This window comes from Pistacia vera, unplaced genomic scaffold (genome assembly GCF_008641045.1).
Source record: "Pistacia vera cultivar Batoury unplaced genomic scaffold, PisVer_v2 Contig56, whole genome shotgun sequence".
Classification (NCBI taxonomy): domain Eukaryota; kingdom Viridiplantae; phylum Streptophyta; class Magnoliopsida; order Sapindales; family Anacardiaceae; genus Pistacia; species Pistacia vera.
In genome coordinates this window covers 84,422-100,760 of record NW_022196401.1, presented here as the reverse complement: position 1 = coordinate 100,760, position 16,339 = coordinate 84,422, and the positions used below count along the sequence as shown (strand labels likewise).

Here is a 16,339-nt window from a genome sequence, read left to right as displayed (position 1 = left end):
ACTTATCTCAAAATACAAAAGCGGGTTTATACTGTAGAAAGAAGCAAACTAGTTATATCACAATCATATGATCTTATGGATAGGTAAATACATAAACACTCTATAGTTATCCAAAAATCAATAACTCCCCTAAAGTTTAAAACTAACACAAAATGAACCTAGTGCACAAATATTTTACCCACCACCGGAGCCACTGATTTTACTTAAAACAACTGGATCAAGTCATCGATTGAGACATGAGCCAATAACAGAAAGAAATGGCAAAGTGGTCTCATCACATTAAAGAGAGAAATGAGAGAGGGACTGAAAGGCTCAAATTTTATATAATTTTGTTTCTTTTAACAAACCACCGCTGCCCGGATAATCACACGTATACACTACAGGTTTCACATAAATACATTTCATCCCACACTCATTTCCCGTGAGATTGTATTATTTAAACCACAAAAGGCTTAGCCAGTTTGAACCCTAGATAATCCACAAACGCCGCAACTCAAATGGCGTTCAAAACCTTTCTTCGTCGTTGTTCTTCTTCTTCTGAAACCAAAATCTCATCTTTGTTCTCAAATACATGTAAAGTGACTACAACTATACCACCAGATTCAGTACATAACGTTGAAGAGGTAGCGAGGCTTGATAAGTTCATTCAAAAGGATTGTAAACAAGGTAATATCACTCTTGATGAAGCACGCTATTTCTTTTGTTTAATGATTCATATGCAACCCAAACCACCGATTTCATCATTCAACCGATTGTTTGGAGCTCTTGCTAAGAAGAAGTTTTATGAAGACGTTATTTTGCTTTACAAGCGAGCGGATTCAATGGGGTTGATTCCAGATCTTTTTACATTAAATGTTTTGATTAATTGTTTTTGTAGCGTGGGTCGAGTTTGTGATGGTTTTGTTGTTTTCGGGAGGATTTTGAAGCGGGGTTTTAGCCCAGATGTTGTGACTTTGACTTCTTTGATTAAAGGTTTGTGTTTGGAGAATAGGGGTACGGAGGCTAATGAGTTGTTCGAATTGATGAGTCAGAGATGTTTGCAGCCTAATTTGGTGACTTTTAATACATTGATAAATGGGCTTTGCAAGGAAGGGAAGATGAAGGAAGCTAATGGATTGTTGGAATTGATGAATCAAAGAGGTTTGCAGCCTAATTTGGTGACTTTTAATACAATGATAAATGGGCTGTGCAAGTTGGGGAAGACGGAGGCAGCTAATGAGTATTTAGAATTGATTAGTAAAACAGGTTTGCAGCCTGATGTGGTGACATTTACTACAATGATAAGTGGGCTTTGCCAACAGGGGAAGATGGAGGAAGCTAATGGGTTGGTGGAATTGATGAGTCAAAGAGGTTTACAGCCTGATGTGGTGACATTTAATTCAATGATTAAGGGGCTTTGCAAAGAGGGGAAGAGGGAGGAAGCTAATGGGTTGATGGAATTGATGAGTCAAAGAGGTTTGTAGCCTAATGTGGTGACGTTTAATACAATGATAAATGGGCTTTGTAGGGAGGGGAAGATGGAGGAAGCTAATCGGTTGCTGGAATTGATGATTTTAAGAGGTTTGCAGCCTGATGTGGTGACTTTTAATTCAATGATAGATGGGCTTTGCAAAGAGAGGAAGATGGAGGAAGCTAATGGGTTGATGGACTTGATGAGTCAAAGAGGTTTGCAGCCTAATGTGGTGACTTTTAATACAATGATAAATGGGCTTTGCGAGATGGGGAAGATGGAGGAAGCTAATGGGTTGTTTGAATTGATGAATCAAAGAGGTTTGCGGCCTAATGTGGTGACGTTCACTATAATGATAAATGGGCTTTGCGAAGTGGGGAAGATGGAGGAAGCTAATGGGTTGATGGAATTGATGAGTGAAAGAGGTTTGCAGCCTGATGTGATGACGTTTAATTCAATGATTAATGGGCTTTGCAAAGAGGGGAAGATGGAGGAAGCTAATGGGTTGATGGAATTGATGAGTCAATGAGGTTTGCAGCCTAATGTGGTGACTTTTAATACAATGATAAATGGGCTTTGCAAGATCAGGAAGATGGAGGAAGCTAATGGGTTGTTTGAATTGATGAATCAAAGAGGTTTGAAGCCTAATGTGGTGACGTTCACTATAATGATAAGTGGGCTTTGCGAGGTGGGGAAGATGGAGGAAGCTAATTGGTTGTTGGAATTGATGAGTCAAAGAGGTTTATCAAGAATATCTATCAATCAAAAGAAAAATGCAACACTAGAACTAATTACTAATTACTGTTCCAAGAGTTGATTTCTAAGGATTTGATCTCAATTTTACTGAAGCTTTGCTTTTACAATTTTCGGTGTGCAGCATCTGAGCAAGGTGTTTTAGTTGCTGAAATGATGGTCATTGTGAAGAGACTAGGAGATACATATTGAGGAGAAGAAGCGTTTTCGGCTGAAGTGAGTACAATTTGCAAATTCTTTCACATGAACCAGGCTGCAAAATTGTTGTTGAAATTTGCATGTCTGGTGTGGAAGAAGATAGAAACATGAGACCAGTAATGGATTCAAAAGTCAAGGCTCTTTCAGAATGAGAAGCTGAAACTGAATTCAACTGTGTGGAAAATTAATAGCTGCAATATTTGAGGTATAAATTTGTATTCTGTTTTTGGTATGTTTTTGTTTTAGGGATTTCCAAGATGAACATTGTGATTATATGAAGGATTAACTCATGGGATTTGCAAATGTATCATAGGAAGAGTGTAATGTTTATGCAATATATTTGTTTAAGGTTTAGAAAAATGATTTTGTGTTTTCTATTAGTTTGTGAGAGGACAATAGACCTTCCTAAATGAAGAAGAAGGTGTTTAAGGGTTGTTTTGTATTTGCATAAAATAGTTTGTGTTAGTAACCAAAACCATCAAAGTCAGCTAAATTTGAGGATGAATTTCTTAATATAAAAAAGTTTAATGAATTGTTAGCGGACCCTTAAATATTATATTATTACAAAGGCAGTAAACATTATATCCAAGTACATAAAAAATTATTAAGAAGAAACTGAAAAGATCACAAGATACAACATAGTTTATATTATGAAATGATGACTAATAGATTTGATATAACATTATGGCAAGATTCTTTCTCTTATTTTTCAGTCTTAATAATGAATAACACTGGCAAAGTTAATTATTAAACATTTTAGATTGACATATGCTCAAATACAAAACCAGATTCAGCTTAATTTGTCTATAAGTTACAATGAAGATCAAATGTTAGAGAGATTAGTATCTTCAGAAAACTCATCTAAAATTCGGAGAAGATTCAAATGTTATCTCTAAATAATTTAAGCTAAAATATAATCCCCATAGTTTTAAAAATAACAACATCCACCCTAGAAAGTTGAAAGTACAAACATATCATAAGAGTAACTTCTCTTGTTTCTGAAACTGATGAGGTTTATTTAAAGATCTATAACCACCATCAAATCATATGATTAAAATCCAAAAGACTCCACAACTAAAAGATCCCTCAAATTATCTCAAAAACCAATAAATCCCTTAAAAGTTAAAAATTAACACAAACCACCCCAAAAAGTACAAACATTTCACATTTCATTTAGCTAACACCAGGGCGACGAACGAAATTCAGTTGAATAGCTGGTTCAACACACACAAGTGGGTTTATGCAGTAGAAAGGAGCAAACTAGATATATCACAATCACATGATCTTAATCCAAAAGGTAAATAAATAAACAATCTGTAGTTATCCAAAAATCAATAAAACCCCTAAAGTTTAAAAAATACCATAAAATACACCTAGAGTACAAAATGTTTTACAAGACCATTCTAAACATTTCACCCATCACCAGAGCCATTGAGTTTACTTAAACAATTGGATCAAGTCACACACAAGTGGGTTTATGTTAATGCAGTAGAAGAAACTTGAAAAGAAAAGAGAAGAAAAATGTACCTTTAAGCTGTTAGAGTAGGTGCTGGGGCTGAGAGGAGGATCCATTGAGACTTTACTAATCCTTGAAATTTCATATCACTAATTAACAAATACTTAAAGAAAATCATTAAAATGTTACCAAATACAACAGTACTTATATGCAAATTATACTTGAATTGGAGCCTATTGTGTACATATTCCTGCAAATTACGTAATAATTAGTTTGCAATCAAGCAGATCAAATAATTAATTACTAAAAAAGTTAATTCTCAACTCTATGTGGAGGCTGAGAAACTTGAGGGAAAAAAAATATGTATTTTCAGTACATATATATTCCTTGAGCTGTATTCCTCAAATTTCTTGACGACAAAAACATATTTTGCAAAACTGAAACCTCATATCTTTCAACCACCATATCAACATTGCTTAAAAAACGGAAGGAAAAATAACATAAAATGCAAGTTCCATTTTTCTTTCCTCGGTAGTCAATTTTCTCTGAGATCAAACAAAATCTAAAAAAATAAAATGAATTATTCTGTTACAGCTTCATCAGTTTCTGCAGGGAATGTAATCTTCTGTCCATTTTGCATACCCTTCTCAACTACTGATTCCAATAACTTATTCTCCTGAACAACCTTCTCATCCTTACACGTTGTGCAGCGATCCTTATCGCTAATAGTTTCTCCAGCCCAATTGATCCATCCTTCTTCACTAAACTCTTCCTAGGTTCCAGTACCCGCAAATTAAGCAATCACACATAAATTAACAAATCATAAAGACAATGCCTGGTTGAATAAAGCTACTATTTTTAGATTATATTTGACCTTGTAAGGTTACCAATTCCTCTCCAGTGGTCTCAAAATTGATAAATCTATGCTTTTACAAAAATTAAAGACAACCCATCAAAGACCAAATGTGAAATCAATAGTAGAAACTAAAGATAAACCCATTAGGACCATACAAATCATTATACAAAAAAAACTAAACACAATCATAAAAAGTAAACAGCTTACCTGGCATGATTCTGGCGCAAGGTGAATGTGAAGGGACTAATGTGTGCTATTATTACTAATAAAAAACAATTTCATATAAACAAAGTTTTTTTGAGACCTTTGGAATGCCACTATTTAATTGTTATTAATATTTAGCTGAATATGAAGGGACTAACATGAATCTATATATCTTTTAATTAGATATTTGGATGCCAAATATGTGCTATTAATACTAATAAATAGCAATTTACATATAAACAAAGTTTTCTTGAGACTTTTGGGATGCCACTATTTAATTTTTATTAATATTTAGGTGAATTTGAAGGGACTAACATGAATTTTCAATCATATATTAATAGAGCTCCTAAGATCTTATGTAGCATCCTACGTGGATTCCAAATAGCGATCAATAGAGAGGGTGAGCTTTAGGATTATATAGATATATAGATTGTAGAAATTGATAATTAAATTTTACTTGATGGGAATTATTATTTGATTTGATCGTTGAGAAAATAAATGGTCATTAGTAAATTATAAATTAATCACATTCACGTGGGATGAACATGGCATTTGCGGGTTCGGAATTTATATCCATATCAATATTGATTTTTTTTTTCTAATGATTGGAGCATTTCGACAATTTGTGCACATCTCAACTATTGTTTAGGTATTTTGAAAATTATCGGCCGAATAAGAGTTCTAGTAGCTACCAGTATTAACAACCTTAGAGACTCAAACTCAAGAGACAAAACTATCGGCCAAATAAGGTAGTAATTTATGTGTTGCTAATACGGGTGACCACTGAGGAGATTTATCTGATTGTCAACTTTAGGGGCCCAAGTGATTAGTTAAGGTATGCCCAAGTTGGCCTGACACTCCAATCACAAAAAAATAATAATAATAATAATAATAATAATAAATAAATAAATAAATAAATTTATGTGCCAGTTCTCTCTTTACAGTTTTTGTCATGGATCACAATTCATATCACATGGCCTGATTTTAGGTTGTTGGGTATTACATGGTTTGTCCATTTTTGAGCAAATTTCAGATTTAGGCTTGACTTGTTGGGGATAAGTTGATGGGATACATAATAAAAATCATAAACTTTGTTGAAAATTGATTAAAAAACACTATTTCAGCATTCAGGGTTGTCTACGTCGTACCTATGCAAGCATGTTGATAATGGACAAATATGCATAATTTTAAATATTATGTATATCAACTTAAAACAAAATAAGTGTGTAAAATGTAAATTTAGTTACAAATAACTCACTCTTTTGTTTTACCTTAAAAATTTGGTGTTAGAATTTAGAAATAAGGGTTGTCTGCACCGTACCTATGTAAGCATGTTGATAATGGACAATTATGCAGAATTTTAAATATTATGTCTACAAACTTAAAGCAAAATAAGTGTGTAAAATGTAAATTTAGTTACCAATGACTGTTCCTTATTTATGAATGACCATTCATTTAGTTGTTCCTTCATAAGGAACAGTCATTCCTTCTGTGAGGAACGATCATTCCTTCCGTGAGGAACGATCATTCCTTCATAAAGAACGGTTGTTACTTATGAAGGAACGACCATTTCTTTGGTCTTGTTAAAGTTATTTTGACGTAACAATACTAACTCAACTAGCACCTAATTGGGTTGTAAGAGAAGTTTGTGAGAAAAAGGTTATTGGCGTAGCATTACTCTACCTTATAATGGTTGTATAAACAATCGACTAATCAAAAGATGTCACGTCAAAGCTTTGGTGCTAGTTTACAACTTTATGAATTAGACCGTGTCATAGATATATAGGGGTAAACCAGGAGAAGAAAAAAAACTTTGTAATTTCAATTGTACAAATAGTAAACCAATCGAAAGAAAACAAAATTAATTCATAATTGATTGCACATACAATCATCAATAAATTTTATTTAACTTTTTTCTTGATTGACAGCTATACAACCGAAGAAACCAAATATACAATTAATAAAAAATAAAAGAGTAATACTATAATTACAAAGAAATTTTACAAAGATCTCTATACAAAATAATGTGTCAAAAAATGAATAGAAGGGTGAATTTAATAAGTTTGACTTTTTGTTTCACTCTTCCATTAATTTTTTACCACCTCACTTTGTATATAAATCTTTGTAAGAATTCTTTGTAAGTATAATATTATTGATAATAAAAATTGAAAACTAAAAACAAATACTATATGTTGAAAACATGAGCAAATAACATAAAGAAAAGAGAGAAAATGGCAATGTTGCAATATAATATAGCAAATATGGTTTAAAAATAAGATAAAGAGTAAAGATGAACAAGTGTCATTACATTAAAGATACAATGAGATGGAGTGGTAGGTTTCAGATAAATACTTGCAAACTTTCATTTTCGGTGAGATTGTATTATTTAAATGTAAATCCACAAAAGACTAAGCCAGTTTGAACCCTAGATAATCCACAAACGCGTCTACTTAAATGGCCTCCAAAACCTTTCTTCATCGTTGTTACCCTTTATATTGAAACCAAAATCTCATCTTTATTGACAAATTCATGTAAAGTGACTACAACTATACCAAAAGATTCAGTACATAATGTTGAAGGGGTAGCGAGGCTTGATAAATTCCTTCAAAAATATTGTAAAGAAGGTACTATCACTCTTGATGAAGCATGCTATTTCTTTTGTTTAATGACTCATATGCAACCCAAACCACCGATTTCTTTATTCAACCAATTGTTTGGAGCTCTTGCTAAGAAAAAGTTTTATAAAGACGTTATTTTGTTGTACAAGAGAGTGGGTTCAATTGGGTTGTTGCCGGATTTGATTACTTTGAATATTTTAATTAGTTGTTTTTGTAATGTGGGTAGAGTATGTGATGGTTTTGTTGTTTTTGGGAGGATTTTGAGGTGGGGTTTTAGCCCAAATGTTGTGACTTTTGACTTCTTTGATTAAAGGATTGTATTTGGAGAATAGGAGTTCGGAGGCTACGAGGTTGTACAAGAAAATGGTTGTGTTTGGGGTTATGCCTAACGTGATTACGTATGTGACTTTGATTAACGGGTTGTGTCAGATAGGGAAGGTAAAGGAAGCTAATGGGTTGATGGGATTGATGATTCAAAGAGGTTTGCAGCCTAATGTAGTGACATTTAATACAACGATAAATGGGCTTTGCAGGGAGGGGAAGATGGAGGAAGCTTATAGGTTGCTGGAATTGATGAGTCAAAGAGGTTTGCAGCCTGATATGGTGATGTTTTAATACAATGATAAGTGGGCTTTGCAGGGAGGGGAAGATGGAAGAAGCTTATAGGTTGCTGGAATTGATGAGTCAAAGAGGTTTGCAAACTGATGTGGTGACGTTTAATACAATGATAAGTGGGCTTTGCAAGGAGAGGAAGATGGAGGAAGCTAATGGCTTGATGGAATTGATGAGTCAAAGAGGTTTGCAGCCTAATGTGGTGACGTTCACTACAATGATAAGTGGGCTTTGCAAGGTGGGGAAGATGGAGGAAGCTAACGGGTTGATGGAATTGATGAGTCAAAGAGGTTTGCAGCCTAATGTGGTGACGTTCACTACAATGATAAGTGGGCTTTGCAAGGTGGGGAAGGTGGAGGAAGCTAATGGGTTGTTTGAATTGATGAATCAAAGAGGGTTGCAACCTGATGTTGTGACTTTTAATTCAATGATAAATGGGCTTTGCAAGGAAGGGAATACGGATGAAGTTAATGGGTTGTTGGAATTGATTAGTCAAAGAGGTTTGCAGCCTGATGTGATGACATTTACTACAATGATAAATGGGCTTTGCAAGGAGGGGGAATATGAGAGGAAACTAATGGGTTGTTGGAATTGATGAGTCAAATAGGTTTGCAGCCTGATGTGGTGACATTTACTACAATGATAAATAGGCTTTGCAAGGAGGGGAAGACGGAGGAAGCTAATGGGTTGTTGGAATTGATGAATCAAGTAGGTTTGTAGCCTAATTTGGTGACTTTTACTACAATGATAAATGGGCTTTGCATGGAGGGGAAGATAGAGGAAGCTAATGGGTTGTTCGAATTGATGAATCAAACAGGTTTGCAGCCTGATTTGGTGACTTTTAACACAATGATAAATGGGCTTTCCAAGGAGGGGAAGATGGAGGAAGCCTATGGGTTGTTGGAATTGATGAGTCGGAGAGGTTTGCAACCTGATGTGGTGACATTTACTACAATGATAAGTGGGCTTCGCAAGGACGGGAAGATGGCAGAAGCTAATGGGTTGTTGGAATTGATGAGTCAAAGAGGTTTGCAACCTATAATCTGATCTTCTAGTCTTGACCTTTATAAGTACCCATAGGCTGATTTGGTATTTTTATATGTTGCAACCTTTGATCATAAGTCTTGACATATATAACCCTTTATATTATTTTTTAAGTTTTTAGCTTATTTCAATTTTTTATTGCTCACCTGAATTCTGATGACTCTAATTATTTTAACTCTTATTTGTGCAATGAGTTCTGAATGTTCTGAGAGTATAATGCCATGAGGGAAAGATGGCACTTGATTGTTTTTTCGAATATTTGCCGCTAGGTTTTTAACCGTGAAAGAAAATTTTAAGATAGCCATTTACAAAATAGACATTTTTTCTTTGTTTAAATGCTCGTTTACCAAAGTTCTCTAAAAGCATGAAGCTAGAACTCCCAAATCCAATGGTTATTTTTGCTTTTATGGAACTTGTCCAACCTTGTGTTTGCTCAAATACTGTTATATTATCATGACTTGGTTCTTCTTTCTCTATTTTTTTAAGTATACTGCTTATCCTAACCGTATCGAATAGAACTTCTTCGTGTAAAACCTGCTTGATTTAGATTGGGAGAATCCTACAATTTTATGAAAGCATGTGCTATGGTTCAAATCCGTAGTCAATCCTATTTATAGGAGTAGTTGACAATTGAATCCAAATTTTCCTATTAATTTTGTATCCATAATAGTGCGAAAGGAAGGCTCGTCTCTGAGTTGTTTAAGAATAGAGGCGTTGAGTTCATTATTTCACTAATTGCTGATGGGGGACCAGGGCTTCATTGACTTCGTTGCTCACCTTCTTGAAGTGAATATTAGGACATGCCTTTCTGCATTTGAGGCTCTGAAGCACCCATGGCAATCATAGCCTTAGAAGTTTCAACCCATACCAGCTCACACAATCTATATTCGCTCAAATTAAATTCATGTTGTTGGTGACATATGAAGTATGATTTTCCTTTCTCATACATAGTTGTATTTCAGTTTTCAAGTATGTAAATTTGCACGAATCATGTATTCCAAGGATTCATTCCTCGCTTTGTTTTATAAGGTAGTATCAGAATCTCATTACAGTCTTGTTGTACATCAGCAAAATTCTTCTTTCTTGTTTGAGGAAATAAACTTTCAGTATCTTTGACTATATTAGAATTTTTTAGATAATTTTAGAACTTCTATCTTTTTAATCTTTTCCTATTTCTCATACTCCATTACTGGTTTATGTTCTAATCAATTACTAAATACTGTTCCAAGAGTAGATTTATAATTATATGATCTCAATTTCACTGAAGCTTTGCTTATATGATTCTGGTGTGAAGCATCTAAGCAGGGTGTTTTAGTTGATGAAAGCGCAGTCGCTGTGCATAGTCTAGGAGATATATATTGAAGAGAATAAGCATTTTAGACTGAAGTGAGTACAATTTTCAAACTGTTTTACATGAAATAAGCTGCAACATTTTTGTTGAAATTTTCTCTATGTGGGGGTTTGACGGTAGTGGTGACAAGCTACATGTGTGGCCGTGTAGCATTGGTTGATTGTATTGTAGATTTTCGCAAGTGTACGAAATCGTGCAAGTAATAAAGTGTGTAAAATACGGATATCGAACCCAAGGGAATTACTATTATCAATTACCAATTAAACTATCCTATTACTACTTGATCAATCCAAATTTTATCAAGGAAACCTAAATTAAATAAACAATTGAATTTAAAAGGAAAACTGAAACGAGAACAATTAAAATAAACCTTTGGGTAAAAACAAGATGACTAGACGTAGGGCATAGACTTTACACCAACTCTTATTCATATGTATCAATCTCTCATGCTAATTTTATTAAGCTCTTCCTACAGCTCAAACTCCCTAAATTTCCAATAACTTTCTCTCGAACAATTATCAAATTAACCCCTAATTACTAACTTGAATTATCTCTAATTAGATTTAAACAATTGGAGATCATTACGCTCTATGGAGTTTACCAAAACCTCACAAGTCGCGGTAACCTATCTCTAGCGTTCGCTCAACCTATGGTTTTACTACCTTAGACCAACTAAGTATCATCTCTCGATCTCAACTTAGTCCATTTGTTCATTCAATTCTTGGGCCCTTAAGAATCAAAAGCATTAGGAATAATTTTAAAACTTAGGAAGAATTCTTAATACAAATTAACAATCAAAGATCAATACATAATTAAGAGATTGGGCTACATCTTAGCCCTAGAGAATAAATTTAGTTCATAATAAACATGAAAGAAACAATCATCTTTATTAAAACATTCATCATGAGTTTACAAGAAAAGAATAAGGAAAACTTCTCTATATTGTGAATCAAAGCTCCAGAATTTCTATTACTTCTCTTCGCTCCAGATTTTTCTCCCTTTCTTCTCACCAAAGAATCCCCCAAATAATGCTAAAAGACTTATATTTATATCCCACAAGGGTTAGGGTTTGTTTTTCCTTAATTCTATTTGATTTAGAACCCTTAACCCTATTCTCCTACCTAAAAATGGATAACAAGTTAGTAACTTCTGTGACTGTGCCGCGGCACTGTTCTGCGGCACAGTAGCTACTAGAGAAAGTGTGCCGCGGCACAGTAGCTGCTGCCCTTCTTCCCGCATCATTCCACTATTCTTCAGAGATGGTGATTTTTGAACTTGATAACGATGAAATTTGGAAAAGTAGTAAACATATGAAATGTATTCCTTTGAATTAGATTTCCAACGGTCTAAGAATCGTCTTAATCAGAGTTCTACATCTCAAGATATTCTCAGAATACTGAGGCATGCTCAAGCTGGAACATAATCTAGAATCTTCTCTTTACTTCAACTTCCATAACTTCTTCAATTCAACTCTGATTCTTGATCCGTTTGTTTCCACTCGTTACTCATTCTGTTGCCAATATGATTCTTTATCCGAGCATAACATTTAAGCACTAGTATCCTGAAAAACACTAAAAAACACCCGTGATCCCATAAAAGACACTTATGAAAATATTAAGCAACTTTACCAAATTAAGCCTAATTTCCCACAATTAATCCCCATAAACTACTAAATAAATGTGTATTTTCAAGCTCTTATCACAACCCCCAACCAGCTTCTTGCTAGTCCCTAGCAAGGTAAGCGATAGAACAAGTCCTTTAGCTTGAAAACACAAACAAAATAAAGTCTATATCTAAACTATCGTAAATCACTTCCGTAGATTGACACGGTTGCATTTAGCATATGCAACAAGCCTTTAAAACCTTAGGAGGCCCTAGTTGGACGAGTTATAGTCTCGTGAGGGTTTCCAGTGATGATACCCATAAACATCCAAACCTAACCTCACCTAGACTGAAAACTAAAGACTCAAACAAACATTTTAGGATCCATATATATAATCATCTCAAAAATTGTGTCAATGTGAACAAATCGAATGATTAACAACACGCAAATGCAAAGAATAAGTGAATTTCAGCTACATTTTTGTTATTGATTCTCTCATAATCATTCACAAACCATTCATCCAAAAACCCAGATGATTTTATGCATAGCTTTCATAGGCAAAGTAAGAAAATAAAACAAATGTATAATCAAACTCTATAGGCTCACTTTTCAAACCACTCTCCACTAATGTAGAATCCAATCACTACCTCAGATCATTAGGTCTTTTTCATAGTTGTAACGTTAGGCTAGGGTAATGATTTATGAAATAACGGAAATGAATTTTTAACAAAATGTAAGAGACTTAATATTTTATAGTAAATGACCATGAACAACCTCTTTCTTGCTTCCCTTCTCATTCACCCTCTACCCTTTCACATTGATTGAACTCTTCCTTCCAACATTAGCACAAACCCTAATGTAATGTACCTCATTTCAAGTTCTTCTCCCAGCTAATTCTTCCTATTTTTCTGAATTTTTTTTCTTTTTTTTTAAGGGAAGATAGTTACTCAAAAAAATATTTTGTCTACCCCACCTTTCTTCTACTATCATCTTTTCTTTTCTTTTTTTCTTTTTCACAACCCCCAACCTATGTCATTGCACATACTCAGGTTGTGGTCCAAAAGATCCAAAAGATATATCATTTTCTTCTACCACACTTCTTTTCATGAGTTTTTCTTATAAGGTCATCCTAAATTAAGTCTCTCACAATAAGATGGGTGGGAAAGTGTTTTAGGCTTCATCATCAAGGTGAGATATAGTGGGTTTAAAACAAAAAAATTAAGGTTTACCAAGTGTATATATAGGCTCAAAGGGTTAACTAGGTAATATAGGTTGGCTTGAAAAGCTCAATCATTCCAAAGAAAATTGCCTAAATCATATCCTAAGCAATGCGGATTCTAGGATTTCGCCTTAAGTGGTTATCAAATTAGTTCTAGAGTTTATGCACAATTTTCACAAAAATTATTACCCATAAAAACACACATAAAACGTCTCTAAGTTTCTGAACTATTCAACCAATCAAACCCATTTCCAAGAGAGTCATAACTAAATGCAATTGCCATCTACTATCATCTTTACACTACGCGAAAGTTAATAAAATCTCAATGTCACAAATTCACAATCATGGTCTTATCATTGACTTATGTATGAGTTCCAAAACAAAACAAAATACATTAACTATTTGACCCTACAACACACCTAAAACAATTCCACCCAAAAGCTTCTAAAGAGATAATTCAAAGCAAAAGATATTCAAAGATGTCTACGAATGAAACTAATTTTGTCCATTAAAAAAAAAATATATTCCTTACCCCCAAAGTTAGAGATGATCATTGTCCTCAATGTGCAGAGAGAACAACCACACTACCTTTCGTGCGCAACATTTATGTGGAGATAATCTTGTGAAGGCATGCATATTGTTTGTTGTATCCAATAGTTATTGGGAATCTAATAAAAAAAACAAACTATGCGCCTTTCTTGGCCAGTTTAGTGTGCATAACAGAAATAATGGGTGAAACATAAACAACTAACATATCAAACCAACCAAAGTTATCACAACTTACACTTTAAACGAAAATCTAAAATAAATTCAAAACAAAACTCAAAATTAAAGTAGAGAGCTTGGGTTGCCTCCCAAGAAGTGCTTTATTAGAGTCGTAAGCTCGACTTTTCAAATCCTTCAATCTGGATCATCTAGGAAAATCTAGACCCTTGTATCATTGAATCCACCATACACATAAGGCTTTAATTGTTGTTCATCTACCTTCTCAAATTCAGCCTCCATAATCCTAGAGTTGACTAAAGAATTTTCTAGGGGTGAGCTAGGGTAGTTTTCTTCTAAGGTTTCCGCTACTTTGTCATCAAGGATGCTAATCTTAAAGCAAGTATCTAACTCTGGTGGTCATTTCATCGTGTTAAAAACATTGAACTCCACTTGTTCGTCTTCCACCCTTAAGATTAGTTTACCTTGGTGTACATCTATTAAAGTCCTACTTGTAGCTAGAAAAGGCCTTCCTAATATTAAAGGTATGTTCCGGTCTTCTTCCATATCAAGAACTACAAAATCTATTGGAAAGATAAATTTGTCTACCTTTATTAGGACATCCTCCACCACTCCCCTAGGATATGTTATGGATCTATCCACTAATTGAAGATAAATCGTGGTTGGCTTCACCTCTCCTAAACCAAGTTTCTTGAAAATAGAAAATGGCATCAAGTTAATGCTAGCTCCTAAATCACATAAAGCTTTATCAAAATAAAAACTACTAATTGTGCAAGGAATATTAAAACTCCCTAGATCTCTTAATTTCAGTGGTAGTTTCTTTTGAAGCAACGCACTACATTCCTCGGTGAGCATGACCATCTCATGTTCTTCAAACTTCCTTTTATGTGTAAGGATCTCCTTTAAGAACTTGGCATATCCTTTAAGAACTTGGCATACTTTGGCATTTGCTCTAACATATCTACAAAAGGAATGTTAATGTATAAAGTTCTAAACATGTCTATGAACTTACCAAATTGCTTGTCTAATCTCTATTTCTGCACTCTGTGAGGATACGAGAGAGAGGCTTCATCTTTCTTCACATCTTGGGTTGTGTTCTCAAGTTCTGGTTTTGTGCCTAGGCATTGTGTTGAGGCATTGTTGGTTCTGTCCAATTTCACGTCTTTAGCTTTTTCCTCAGTTTCTTCAGTTTTTCTTGATTCTTTCAGCTCCTTACTACTTCTCAACATGATGGCATTGAGTTTCTCCTTTAGATTCTTCTTGATATCACTCGAAAACATTCCTTGAACTCTTCCTGCTAAGATACTATGAATTTGTCCCACTACTTCATATTTCTGAAGTTGAGCTTCATTCTTGTCAAATCTTTTACCCAATTCCTCCATAAACTTTGTAAGCACATCCTCCAAATTTGATTTTGCCTCTTGAACTTGAACACCAGAAGGTGGCTTAGGAAAATTGTTGTTACTCCAAGAAATATTTGGATGGTTTCACTATGCTGGAGTATATGTATTAGAGTATGGATTTCGTTGCTCTCCTTGAAAATTGTTGACATAATTTGCTTGTTGAGGTGGAGCAAATGGATTCCCTACTTGACAATCTCTTGACAAATGATTCCCTACCCAAAATTCACAAGTTAGAGAATGAGTTTCAATAGCATTTACCTTTAGGGCAACTCCTAATTGCTTTTGGATGGTTGAAAGTTGAGCAGCCAACGCGGTGTAACTATTAACTTCGTGCACTCCCACTACTTTCCTTGTTGAATTTCTCTCTAAAGGCCTCATGTAGTTATTGGTTGCCATCACTTCAACCAGATTATAGGCTTCCTCCGATGTTTTGTTATTCAAGGCTCCCCCACTTGCAGCATCTACCATGGCTTGTATATTTGGCATCAACCCATTGTAAAATGTTTGCACTTGCGACCATATTGGTAACCCATGGTGAGGACGCCTCCGTAAGAGATCCCTATATCTCTCCCAAGCTTCATAAAGTGACTCCATATCTTGCTGGAAAAAATTTGTGATGTCACTTCTCATCTTGGCAGACTTAATCGGCGGAAAATACTTCGCAAGGAACACTTGAACTAACTCATTCCAAGTAGTGATGCTTCCGGGTGGTAGAGAAATTAACCAAGCCTTAGCTTTATCTTGAAGAGAGAATGGGAAAAGTCTAAGCCTAATTGCATCGTCGGATACTCCATTGTGATTAAATGTGTCGTAGAGCTCCAGAAAGTTTGTGATATGCAGGTTGGGATC

The 16,339-nt window shown here is 34.5% G+C and overlaps 1 non-coding gene and 1 pseudogene across 1 annotated transcript; both read left to right on the top strand.

Annotated features, from left to right (window-relative positions):
- The first annotated feature begins 427 nt into the window (after positions 1 to 427).
- Positions 428 to 8,517, top strand: LOC116108248 (annotated as a pseudogene).
- A 7,499-nt stretch (positions 8,518 to 16,016) lies between these two features.
- LOC116108256 lies at positions 16,017 to 16,123 on the top strand. The gene has a single exon (XR_004124619.1). It is a non-coding gene; the product is annotated as a small nucleolar RNA R71 (small nucleolar RNA).
- The last annotated feature ends 216 nt before the right edge of the window (positions 16,124 to 16,339 follow it).